This window comes from Canis lupus, chromosome 11, assembly GCF_011100685.1.
Source record: "Canis lupus familiaris isolate Mischka breed German Shepherd chromosome 11, alternate assembly UU_Cfam_GSD_1.0, whole genome shotgun sequence".
Lineage (NCBI taxonomy): Eukaryota > Metazoa > Chordata > Mammalia > Carnivora > Canidae > Canis > Canis lupus.
In genome coordinates, this window is record NC_049232.1 from 30,366,709 (window position 1) to 30,379,659 (window position 12,951).

Genomic DNA, 12,951 nt, shown 5'->3' on the forward strand with positions numbered 1-12,951 from the left:
TGATTTCTCAAGAAGAAAATGTAGTCCCACCCAATATATTGGATTTTATCCTTAATTTATATTCAACCTTTTCCTGATGCTGTAGTTTGACCTGAAAATTTTGAAGTTATATCTCTATTTCATGCGTGGGCAAATGCTCTAGCAATAGTATTCAAAACAATTTTGCATGGCAAGCTTTTTCTCTAACATTTTACCTGTCATGCTTGAAATTTACATTAGAAGAACAATTGACTTCCTTACTTAATGATATCTTTAAGGAACTATGAAAATTCATGAATAAAATTATATTTTAGAATAATTTGAAGTAGAGTCTTACTTTAATGATTCAGTTAATAGATAAATGCATACTTAAATATAAAATACGCTGTTATAATTATCAATTTTGAAAATAATCTATGATGTGAAAAAAATATTCACAAGGATAAACATGTTTATTCTGCTAATGGAAAAAGATTTACTGTAAAATTATGATGCTGAAGGAAACCCACCTCTATCACAGACTTATATCTGGATACAGATCCTATGAACACAGGAACCCGATGCTATTAATAAAAGACGTGTTAGAATCTCTTCAGGTTAGAAACAAACCTCACAAAGATTTTTGTTTGAATTAGATATTAGTTGATTATAAATGTTATCACTTAGAGAAAAATAGAGAAAACTCAACTTCTTGGCTTCAGAGACTTATCAAAATAAAAAGCCCCTCTTAGCTAAAATGTTTCATATAACACTTTCAAGGATAGTCTACCTTAGGTAAATGCATTTTACAGATTTTATAGCAGGGGCAAAAAGCTCATTTTAAAGATCTACACTCAAAAATGAAAATTAGCATTAGCCCTAAATTATAGATGTTCATAGCTGTGATTTCTTCATTGATTCAGATATTATTAAATGGCGTTTTCAAGTTGGAAGAAAGGGAAATGGGACGGTGGATCTCATTTATGCTGCTTCAAAATATTTAGAGCATTTGTAATTTATCTCTCTCTCACACACACACACTCACACACGCACAATTATCTCCTATAAGTATAAATATCCAGCACAACAGAAGTATCAACAGAATAATAATTATCGTATCTTTTAAAATTGCTATATATTTTGGAATAATAATAGATTTTCTTCAGTCTCCTCAGACTTTCGCCATCCTCCATCTTGTTCCATTCCTTTTACAATAGTGCAGATTATTGTCCATTCCAGAGTACTTAGCAAGAATGTTAGGAAACCAGAAGAATTTGTAAGTCAAGTTCTTAATGATAACATTGTGATTTCCTTTGACACTTTACTTATGAGCTAAATACTCGTAGTCTTACTTTAAGCATGTAATGGAGACTTATTGATTTAATTTTTTAAATTTTTATTTATTTATGATAGTCACACAGGGAGAGAGAGAGAGAGAGAGGCAGAGACACAGGCAGAGGGAGAAGCAGGCTCCATGCAGGGAGCCTAACGTGGGACTGGATCCCAGGTCTCCAGGATCATGCCCTGGGCCAAAGGCAGGTGCTAAACCGCTGAGCCACCCAGGGATTCCCTTCTTAGTAATTTTATTTTTTTATTTTTATTTTATTTTATTATTATTTTTTTAATTTTTATTTATGATAGTCACACAGAGAGAGAGAGAGAGGCAGAGACACAGGCAGAGGGAGAAGAAGGCTCCATGCACCGGGAGCCCGACGTGGGATTCGATCCCGGGTCTCCAGGATCGCGCCCTGGGCCAAAGACAGGCACCAAACCGCTGCGCCACCCAGGGATCCCGACTTATTGATTTAACTTAAAAATATATTTACCTCTTTGAACACAGCAAAGTAAATAAAGCACCTCTTACTCTTAAGTTTATTTTGAGATAACAGGGTATTCATAATAATATTATCTTTCTTTGTAGCCCACCAGATTGGAATAAGATGCCATAGTTGAAATGAATTCATATTCTGGAATGTATTATATTAAATATAGTGTATTTGAATTTTGTAATAATTATACATTAAAATAAACTCACTAACCAGTGAATGATTATAACAAGTAACAGTACATTTCAAATAAGCATGCTTAGGTTATTTATTTGAATCTGAAATTAAGATTTCAATATGGACTTCCTTGATTTATGATGGGGTTATATCCTGATTAACCTATCATAAATTAAAAATGTCATAAGTTGAAACGCACTTATACACCTAACCTACTGACCACTATAGCTTAGTTTTAGCCCAACTTAAATGTGCTCATACCACTTACATTAGTCTATAGTTGGACAAAATCCTTTAATAGTGTTGATTCTCTCATGTAATTTATTGAATACTGTACTGAAAGTGAAATAGAATGGCCATGTGGCTTAAGAATGGTTGTCAGTGTTATCAGTTGTTTACTCTTGTGATGGCATTACGGACCAGGAGCTGTGGCTCACTGCTATTCCCTGGTATTGGGGGAGAGGGCTGTGCTACATATTATCAGCCCGGGGAAAGATTCAAATTCACAATTTGAAGTATGGTTTTTATTCAATGTGTATAACATTCAAGTGATTGCAAGTAGGGTATCATATACATATAATTAGTTCTGAGATAATTAAGGTTTTAATATTACCATATTGTTCTTCTGTTGCAGACATAAATTATGGTTATTATGGGTTAAAAAAGGAGTTCTTTGAATGAGAAGCCATTTGATTAAATTCCAACTTTTTCTGTATTTATTAATCATGGCTAATATCATATGCTGTTCTCAAGATTATTATTAGGGATATGCTGGACTAAAATGGAGTGGGATGGTCTGAAGTAAATGCAAAAAATTCCTATGGACAAAATTTCAGATAGGATGTGTGAGAATACAGGTCAGTTTATGATAGTGCAGATAGATATAAATTATGATATAATGATGCTATTAAATAAATGAAATGAGGCATCAGGGACCACATGCTACAAACACAACTGCAAGGCAATCAGCTGTCCCACCTTCACAAACAGATTTGAGGAATGACAGGAAATTTTTGATTTCCAATGTTTTCAACCTTGCCAAAAAAAGGAAGATACAAATGTATAGAAACTTCCTTGCAAGTTAATGAGGAAAAATGGTCCTTATTCATTTCTCTTCTATCAGATTCTCTTATTTGAGATGTGATTTTCTAGAGAAGATGATGGTAAGGACAGAAGTTTATAGAGATCTTTCAATTTCCACTTTTTCACTTATTCTAGTAAATTCCTCCTTCTATATTGTTCTTACGTGTGCTTATGTTCAACTGTGAAAGATCATCTTAAGGTTAGAAATTCTTTGCTCAATAAAATAAACTTTTCCTATTTTCCCCAATTGTTTCTTAAAGAATACCAGCCATTGCTACTTCTTTCCATTTATCACTGCCCTGATCACACTGTAGACTCATTTTATAATCCCAAATACTGTTGAAGTCTGTCGTATTTAAAATAGATTTAATCTCAATGCATAGAATGCTGAGGTCTCAACGGTTACCATGTATTTGCAGTGTCAATTCATACCTAGAACAATTAGCTAGAATTGGGTTGCTAGATCATTGGCTTGAATGAATCCTTAGAAGGTCCAGTATTTAATCTTTATTCCCCACTTCTAATTTGGTTTCTATCTAAAGTAATAACTCCAAATCCATACCCTGAGTAGAAGAAAGTAAAACAATACATTCTCAATCCCAAATGCAGTTATTGATTCTTTTACTAGCACCTGTCTCGCAATTTCATCTTGACCAACTTAGTTGTGAATGCTTTTGCTATATAATCAATTGTTCTAATTTAGGACTCATGCTTGTTTTCTCTTTTTCTCTCACCCTCTACGTTCAATCAATTAAGTCCTTTTGATTCTGCCTCCAATAGATTGCAAATCCATGTCAGTGATCCCATCCTGGTCTAGGACATCACATCTTTCTGTCTTGGAAATCTTCAAGTGTCTCCTCCTAAATGCTCTTTCCACTTCTAGTCTTACTTCCCACTAATTCATTCTCCATAAAGCACTTATCTTAAAACATAAATGCAGTTACCACACACCTTTGCTTAAGAGCATCCAATGGCTTCCAATGGCATTTACAATGAAATCCAATACACTTGTTATGGACTACAAAGCTTACCTCATTTCAAGCCCCTCTCCTTTTTACTTACTATGCTCCAGCTACACTAACATTCATTTATTTCTTTGGACATTCCAAGCTCCTCCTTAATTCAGAGTCTAGAAGTACCATTATACTCTCTTTCTATCTCCATTTCTTCATGTAGTGAACTCATCTTTCATTTAAAGTTATTAGATTAAATATCAATTTCTGTATTCATTATTCTACATTTGAGAATATTTTCCTTCATAACATTTATCAAAGATGAGATTTATTTTGCATATTTAATTCTTTTCCTCATTAAACTGTGAAATAAGATAAAAACTTTGTCAGCTCTGCCATTGTGAAATAAGTTAGCCATTTTTTTAGCACAGAGTAAATTCTTCATAACTTTGTTAATGGAAAGAAGGAAATAAAGAGAGAGGAAAAAAAGGATGGAGAGAGAGAGGGTTGGAAAAGGAATGTGTTTGAGAAACAAATGTTTGATTTAGCAAAAGAAACACAGTAATCTGTCTAGCTATATACAATTGCTTTTCTAGGTAGCAAAAATTTACAGGGTATCTGCTACTGCCAGATCTTGTGCCAGGAACTAGAAAATATTTCTATTTTTCATAGGGGAACTCTAACACTACTTTAAGAGTTCCGTGAAATAAATATATCACTGAATAGGTCAACAATAATAAAAGAAAAAGTAGACTATTTCATGTGTCCAATCATTTTACCCTGAAGTTTATTCTTCATTTATGTACCAAAGCTTTTTTGTTATATATTTTTTCAGACTTTATCTCTTTTTTGGTCTTTTTAAAGGGTGTTCATGCTCTCAGATTATAATTTTGTTGTATTATTCAATCTTTTAATTTTGAGTTCAGACTATGCATAATAAAAGAATGTACATGTGTATAATTCTTTATACCATTTTCCTTTAGGTAGCATGTTAATTACGTCTTTGAAGTCTTTTGCCCCCAAGCACTGTCATCTCTGAAAATCAAGTCAAATGCCAGTAATTTAACTGGCATCAATTACTTGTATCTGTGATATGTCTCAACAGCATTTTTCCCTTTAACTATCATTTACCTTCAGGGATACCTTCATAAATCAAATTCTGAAGTATTTGTGTAAACCATGCTGTATTTCACAGATAAACTTGTTATTTAGCTATTTGAAATGGCTAGTGGAGGATCAAACCTATCAATGCTATATACAGTCTTTGTACCAATCTTCAAGATACCTTTCTGTGTTTCACCACTGCTCTCCCTGCTCTAATTACCTCACAGAGATCAGTAACTTAGTAAAAGTGAAAATCACCTAATTAGCTTTTAATTAGCACACACTCCATATTTCATCATCTTTGGCTATCCAAAATAGGCAAGCAGATCTAAAAGAAGAAAAAAAAAAAAGTTCTTTTTTTTTAAACAGATACAAATACCACGCTTTCCAAATATATGAAAGTAAATAAAATACCATTTTTAGCCTTAAGGATTTTAACCAATGAGCCCTATATTTTTCTCATCAGATTTTTCACTATTGGGCAGCCCAGGTGGCTCAGTGTTTTAGCTCTGCCTTCAGCCCAGGGCCTGATCCTGGAGACCAGGGATCAAGTCCCACATTGGGCTCCCTGCATGGAGCCTGCTTCTCCCTCTGCCTGTGCCTCTGCCTCTCTCTCTCTCTCTCTCTGTGTGTGTTTCTCATGAATAAATAAATAAAATCTTAAAAAAAATTTTTCACTATTGTATTTTTAAATAAAGACTAATTATTAAAAACAACCTATTATATATATATGGTTTGCTTTTGTACTTTCATTGTTTAAGTGTTACTCCAAAGTTAATGAAATGGCTTGTGTTGTGGACCCAGAGATTTTTTTAAATGGTCAAAATTGGGTACGTGAATATGAAATTATTGAACTTTCCATTTTAAATGATTATTCAATTATGTTTCATTATGTTTCTTAAGTATTTCAACTATTCTGGAGACAGTTGAAGGCATTTAAGTCAAGATGAATACTTCAAGGGAAAAACATGCAATTCAAACCATGCATAATGGAACAAAACAATCTGTAGCAAACATATACACATTTGCATAATTGGCTCCAAATTTTAAGGAAGACTTAATACTGATTTTTACACTATTATTCCTATCAAGCACAAAACAGGTATGTGATGGACTTCTGTGTTTGTCATGGAAAATTTTATACATATACATGTCTGTACATAAATCTCAAGGAAAACAAAATCTCAATGTAGTACATAATACAGTATTCTTAGTTAATCCTTTAGACTATATTTATCGTGACTGTTTTGTGTTTATGCAATTTATTAAACATGATATTTTGGAGACAACTAAGTACATTTTAATAATTTTATTTGAATACTAAGACTAAATTCTGAGTTTTTTTAAAAGATTCTGTAGATTATTTATTTTGCAGGCTTTACTGAATATATGCTGGAAATAAATCCATATACATTAAAAGTTAAAGTCAAATTGTGATCTTGTTATGCTGCTGAATATTCACTTCAAAATTATAATTGATAGACACATAACTGATTGTGGTGTGTGACACAGAGTAGACAATACGTAAATACGTATCTAAATTTTATAAAATCCTACAAATTGCTTATAAGTAGCAACATTAAATTATTAAACAAACATCAGTCTCTTCATATTTATTTATGAATTTTACAATAACAGTTAAAATATACACAGAGGAATTAAATTACTATTCTAATGAAAAGCTATCCAACAAACTATCTTAAATGCAAGGTAATAAGAATATCCTTACAATTTAACAATAGAACAATATACTTAAAACCTGAAGAATAATAATTATAAAAGGTTAAACAACAAAGCTTTTAGAGAAACCATAGGAAAATATCTTAGCAACCATGGCAAAGGCAAATATTTCTTACTTTTTTTAAATATATGTTAAATAGGACACCAAAAGTCCTAATCAGACAAGAAATAAATCTAATTGAGAATTTCTATCCATCAAAAGTTACCTCCAGGAAAGTACTAAGAAAATCCAACAAATGTTTTAATATATAGCATAACACAAATATCCACGTTATCTGCATTTTATATACCAGTTACAAGCTAAATCTTTATTATGCCTACTATTAAAAAAGAGATAAACTAAAAATTATCTTACTACAATAACACAAATGAAATTATGTTTATTTACATTCTGTACTAATCAATTATAAGTGGAATCCAGATTCACATTTTTAACAAATGTTATTGCATATATGAACCAAAGACATTAACAAATTAATAGGGCCATAAGATCCTGAGAAGTCACTGATTACTTCTTATCATTTCTATTTCCATAGTTACATATTTTACCTTCACCTTTCTAAAGCTCCAATATCGAGCTTTCATAGAGGAATCCAATTTTGATAAATCTTGACAGGTGATAAAATAAGTTTTCCTTTCAATAACTCATCGTCTCTATTCATTGCCATCAAATGGACCTCACTACAAAAATTTTTAATCTATAAAATTGTCATTCATGTCCAAAGAACTTTTTTCAGTGGTATAAATCTTACCGTTCTGAAGAATGCCTCCAAATTCACTTAGAAACTATCTAAGACTATTTCAAATAACTATATTATTATAATCCACCCAAGAACATAAACATTTGATAGAAAACATCACAGGGTTTCTTCAACATTTATGTAAAAGTATGATAAAGTATCAAGGGAATTATGCAAATTACCTTTATATTTATTGGATATTATCAAGCAGGGATAATAAAGGGGGAAAAACTCTAAAATTGACTCTATTAATTATAATCTTACCATAAGCTCACAGGTTAGGAATTCAGAGAAAAAGTTCACCACCCTGAGACCTAGAAAAGCAGAAACAAAAATATTTTCTGTCAGTACTGGCATCACATTTTAATTCAAGCATCACAAAATGTTAAATAGTGATTCAATATTATGAAAAATCTCCATTGTATGAGTAATTATTATACACATAATTTGACAAACAATTTTGACTACAACATTCCTCTAAAATAACATTATCATTACTCAGCTCACATCAAACTATTGTGATTTAAGATTAATTACTCCAAATTGAACTCTTTAAAGCAGCAATGACAAACAAGTAGAGAATTTTTATTGTCTCCTTTGTTTCTTGTGGAGCTCTGGGTGATGGGCACATTTGCAAGCAAAATTTATTTTGCATATATTACAGAAACTTCTCAGTTATAGTCATTTAACAGTTTCAAATATATGCACACCCATATGCACATGCACATGCTACGCAAGTGGGTGTGCACACATGCATATGCAAACGTGGTTATCATACTACAATCCTATATTTATCTTTGTCTTATCTGTTTAAACCAATGGAGAATATATAATTTTCCATCAATATAAATATTATCTATCGTGATTTTAAAGGCTGTATAATACTCCATAGTTTGTTATACACTTTAAATTAAGATATTTGATTTAATAATAATACTATATGATATTGATTAATATTACCATCTTTAAATTGAGTCATTTAGTTAGCATCATATGCGATCATATTTAATAGTTAGCTTTGCAAGAGTTTTAATATTTTGATGCAGTAGTAACTTACTAATTAACACATATTTATTAAGCCCTTGAATTTGTTTACTTCTAGGTAGATTCTGCTCTATATGAACACAAGAATAAATTGAAGATTTAATCTTTCACATTAGTGAAGAAATTAGTGACCTTTATAAACCCTTTCGAAAACTGTGAATGACTGGTATATAGGCAGGTGCTCCACTGTGTAATGCATTATAATTTAAGTTAATAGAAAAGACAAACCAAAAAAAGAAAGAAAGAAAAGAAAAGACAAGCCATAATAGATTGAATCTATATGTCAATGCCTTAATGAGTGGTGTTGTTTTTAAGGATATGTTTTTCTCAAAGGTCTATGTATCAAATTATTCTGTTTTCTAATATAATTGAAAGAAATGTTATGTTAACATAGCTTATCTCTCAAAGAAATATTTAACTCTTAGGAGGATTTATCACATGTAAAAGTGATTCTGATACTAAAAGAACCACTTGAGGAGTGAAATAAAATGTTTTTAATATCCTTCTGGTGAAACATTCGCGGAAAACAAAATATCACGATCTCTGAGTGCAAATGTTCACATTAAAATTTATTATTCTTATTCTGCCAATTGAAATTCGTGTGTGGAGTAAAATCTTTGACAATTAATGCTCAGATCTTCTTGGTCAAAGTCACTGAGCTAACTTGACTGCTTTCTGAGTCTTTGATTCTCAATCCATTGTATTTCACTCCAGTTATCGGCCACTAGTCCAGGTCTCCTTGTTCCCGAGTTGATAGACACTGTTCCTTAGACTTTCACAGGTTTCTCTCCTGTGCATTGTTTTTACAAATTCCAGTGCACATGGATTAACCTTTTGAACCTGCTACTTATTCTCTCTTGTGTTCTGCTTTTATTTTCCCTGCGGGAGCAAGGATTGAGACATTGACTTCAAAAGATCAACTTCATGCTAATGCTTGCTAAAGAAGAAGCCCTCCTCAAGAATCTAGTGTGATCTAAGTACTTCTACTTCAACAAGTCAATCAAGAAATTATATATGTTCTGTGTCCTCCTCCTTTCTTATCAAGAGATGCATCAAAATAAATTTGGAGTAGGTGTTAAAGGGTTAAGTGTTAGAATCTACATTTGGCTGAAGCAAAGTATCATCATTGTAGAATGAACTCCTTAGATATATATATTAAAATTTTTCATTGTTATTATCATTTTATTATTAAAGACTTAAAGTCAAGCTTTAAGGTTTCACATTATAAAGCAGGAACAATAATTTCTTGTAGCACTATCAGATGCTAGATTACTACAGCAGACACTATGTTGCATATTTGCAATATTAAATTGACAATTTTACCTAAATAACAAAATTTTAACATAAAAAGTGCACAAAGAAATTTCTGTCCTCTAGTTATATCTAGAATGCTTATCTATATCTGAATGTGAATATTCAAATAATAACAGTAAATCCAAAGAGCATTCTTGTTTGTATTTTGGGTATTGTTATAGTAAGTAGATAAGTTAGACCCTCAGACAGTAAGTCATGACCCGTGAATAAATTCAGGAATTCCAGAAATGATATTCAACACACTTGGCTGGTTGGTCTTCAAAGGGAAAGCCAAGCCAGAGAGGTGACTGTAGGCATATTAGAAAGCCAAAGCAGAAATATGGCTTACCCTAACTTTAACCTACTTTAAAAAAAAAATAATTTACATGGCCTGACTCAGGCAAAAATACTGAGTATTGGGACATAATTAAAGGAGAGAAAATAAATTTTAACATGATGTAGATAAGATAACTATTTTTAGGGGAGAGATTGGTAGTGAAGGATCAGTAAATAAACTGTCCTTGACATTGGTACTATGTTAGAATTTTATCATTGATGATTTCAAGAAATCTTATTTCATAGATAAGATTCTAGTAAATATATTTAATCAGATATACTCCTTTCATTTGTACTACTTGTCTATGTGGGGATAGCCATTCAGAAAGAATTTTTGCTGAGCAAAGTAAGCATGCCTCAGCAAAATTGCAATTTTGGTAATTCTAAAATTCTAATATCCTGCACCTTTTAGAAGTCTATAAGGCTGTCAAAGTACTGCAGAAGACTTGAGAAGTTGTACTTGAATTAGTATTTCTATAAATTAACTAATGCTATTAATGAGTGCATTTATCAGGTATGTGACTTGGCATTTGGAGAAATTCATGGAATCAGCATTTCAGATGTTAATTTTTCTGTGATGCTAAAAGGAATTTGACCGCGGTATCTCTTTGTGGCTCACTTTTGCAAGGAATTTCAATATTTTGGAGGAAGTGAAAGGAATCATAATTTTGAAATGATTTGGTAACCTAAAGGTTGTGAAATCATTTTAAATAATTATAGAAAATGTTAAAAATAGTAAATAAATTTAAACATAGTTTGATGCCTTTAGGAAAATCATAGTTAATCAGCAATGGATAATAAATAGCCAGTGCTAAGATTTCTATACTCTACATTGTTTGTTCTACATTGATTCTCACAAAAGTTCTTGTATTAGTGATTATTTTTCATTTTCAGAAAAGACATTGGAAGCTAACAGTTGATTGAATAAACTCCAAAATGTCTTACTGCTAGTAAATTGTAGAGTCAAAATTCAACCCAAGCTTAATTACATTCAGAATCCCAATTAATTTATGTACCAGGGTAGGATAATATTAATAGATAACATTTATTGAACACATACCATATGTCAGTACTGGGCCAGGTATTTTGTATTATTAACTCATTTGATTCTTAACAACTGTATCTTTAGAGATGAACTGAGCTGTTCTTTACAATATGTTCTTTTATTTATTTTTTAAACACAGAGATCCTGGCTTCAGAGGCTGTGCCATGTATGAAACATACATTATAGTCTCTACATGATATTTAATCAATATGAGTATTCTTGCAATTGGCATAACAATGCACGTATTTACATTTTTGGGGGCATCATGTACATGTAATTACACATTCATTATGTATCTACTATCATCTTGGTTGGTTGGTCCTAGGTAAAAATAATGATAGCATTTATTGAATATATAGTGTGTCAGGAAGTATGTTGTTTTTTTAAAGATTTTATTTATTTATTTATGAGAGAGAGAGGCAGAGACATAGGCAGAGAGAAAAACAGGCTCCCCTGGGGGATCTTGATGTGGGACTGGATCCCAGGACCCCAGGATCACTCCCTGAGCCCAAGGCAGATGCTCAACAGCTGAGCTACCCAGGCATCGCAGGAAGTATGTTAAGTGCTGTAAATTCATATCATTTAATCCCTATAGTAGTCCTAACAGGCATTATGGTCACCCTTGTCACATAGATAAGAAAATTAACTAGAAAGTTAATAAATGTGCCCAAGATCACAAAGTAAAAGGCACAGCTGAGTTTCAGACACAAACTCTCTCACCCTATTAGTTTGGCACAGCATAAAGATGCTGATTTTTCTAATGGGAAGGAAGTTTGAAAGAAGTTAGAGGCTCCCATTGTAGTTTATTTAAAAAGAAATTTATAACTTCAACTTCTTAAAGCAGGGCTTTGACTACACCCTAGTTTCTAAAAAACAAATATAGAAGAATAGCAAATAAGTTAAAATCCTTCCAGTCTTACAATGTCAATGTATTAGGATTAATTTTAGATAGTGACAGCCCCTCCGTGTCTAGCTCATTAAATGTTAAACTGAAACTATACATTATTTATCAGACATGCCAATTTCTAGAATTTTCTGCCAATAAATTTGAGAATACATAAGATTTTTCAAAATATGTAGATTTCATGTAATATATGCACAATTTAGTATAGTTATCAGAAACACTTAGAAAATCAGCTAGCCTTCCATTCATTTAGAAAAATGCAAATAATGTGTTAAAAAAAACCAAACAACTTTGAACTCTCTCTACTTTCAAGACTACCAAGCTTATCATCCCAGAAGCATATTCTTATAATTACAGGCAAAATGTTTGGGGAAAAAATAGGTTGTTTCAGTGAAACCTGCCATATTTTAAACTCTCAATAAATAAATAATGAAAACCTAAATACTCCAATAAATAAATGATTGATGGATAGGACCAAAGGAAGAAAGCTGTCTTGCAGTTAGGTGCTACATTTTACCTTAGCTCAGTACCCATACTTTCTCAATGTCTTTTTCAATACCTAGGTCATTTTTTTTCCCAAAGCAGATTTTAAACCCTAGGAAAGTTGGAGTGACCTGTAATGATGGATTTTAGGACTATCAACACATCTCATGATTAGGATCTATGCAAATCTGTTGTGTAACTATAACTATGTATAACATATATAACTGCAATATTGGTTTAGCAGTGCATGCATTTTTCCAACAGA

At 31.8% G+C, this 12,951-nt stretch overlaps 1 protein-coding gene across 13 annotated transcripts in view; it reads right to left on the reverse strand.

Annotated features, from left to right (window-relative positions):
• PTPRD (protein tyrosine phosphatase receptor type D) overlaps window positions 1-12,951 on the reverse strand; it is a 2,163,408-nt gene that overhangs the window by 1,181,138 nt on the left and 969,319 nt on the right. For all 13 annotated transcript variants that reach the window (XM_038552342.1, XM_038552385.1, XM_038552349.1 and 10 more), the window contains one exon: window positions 7,846-7,895. The gene's annotated coding sequence lies outside the window, so the exon portion shown is untranslated. The remainder of the gene's footprint in view (window positions 1-7,845; window positions 7,896-12,951) is intronic.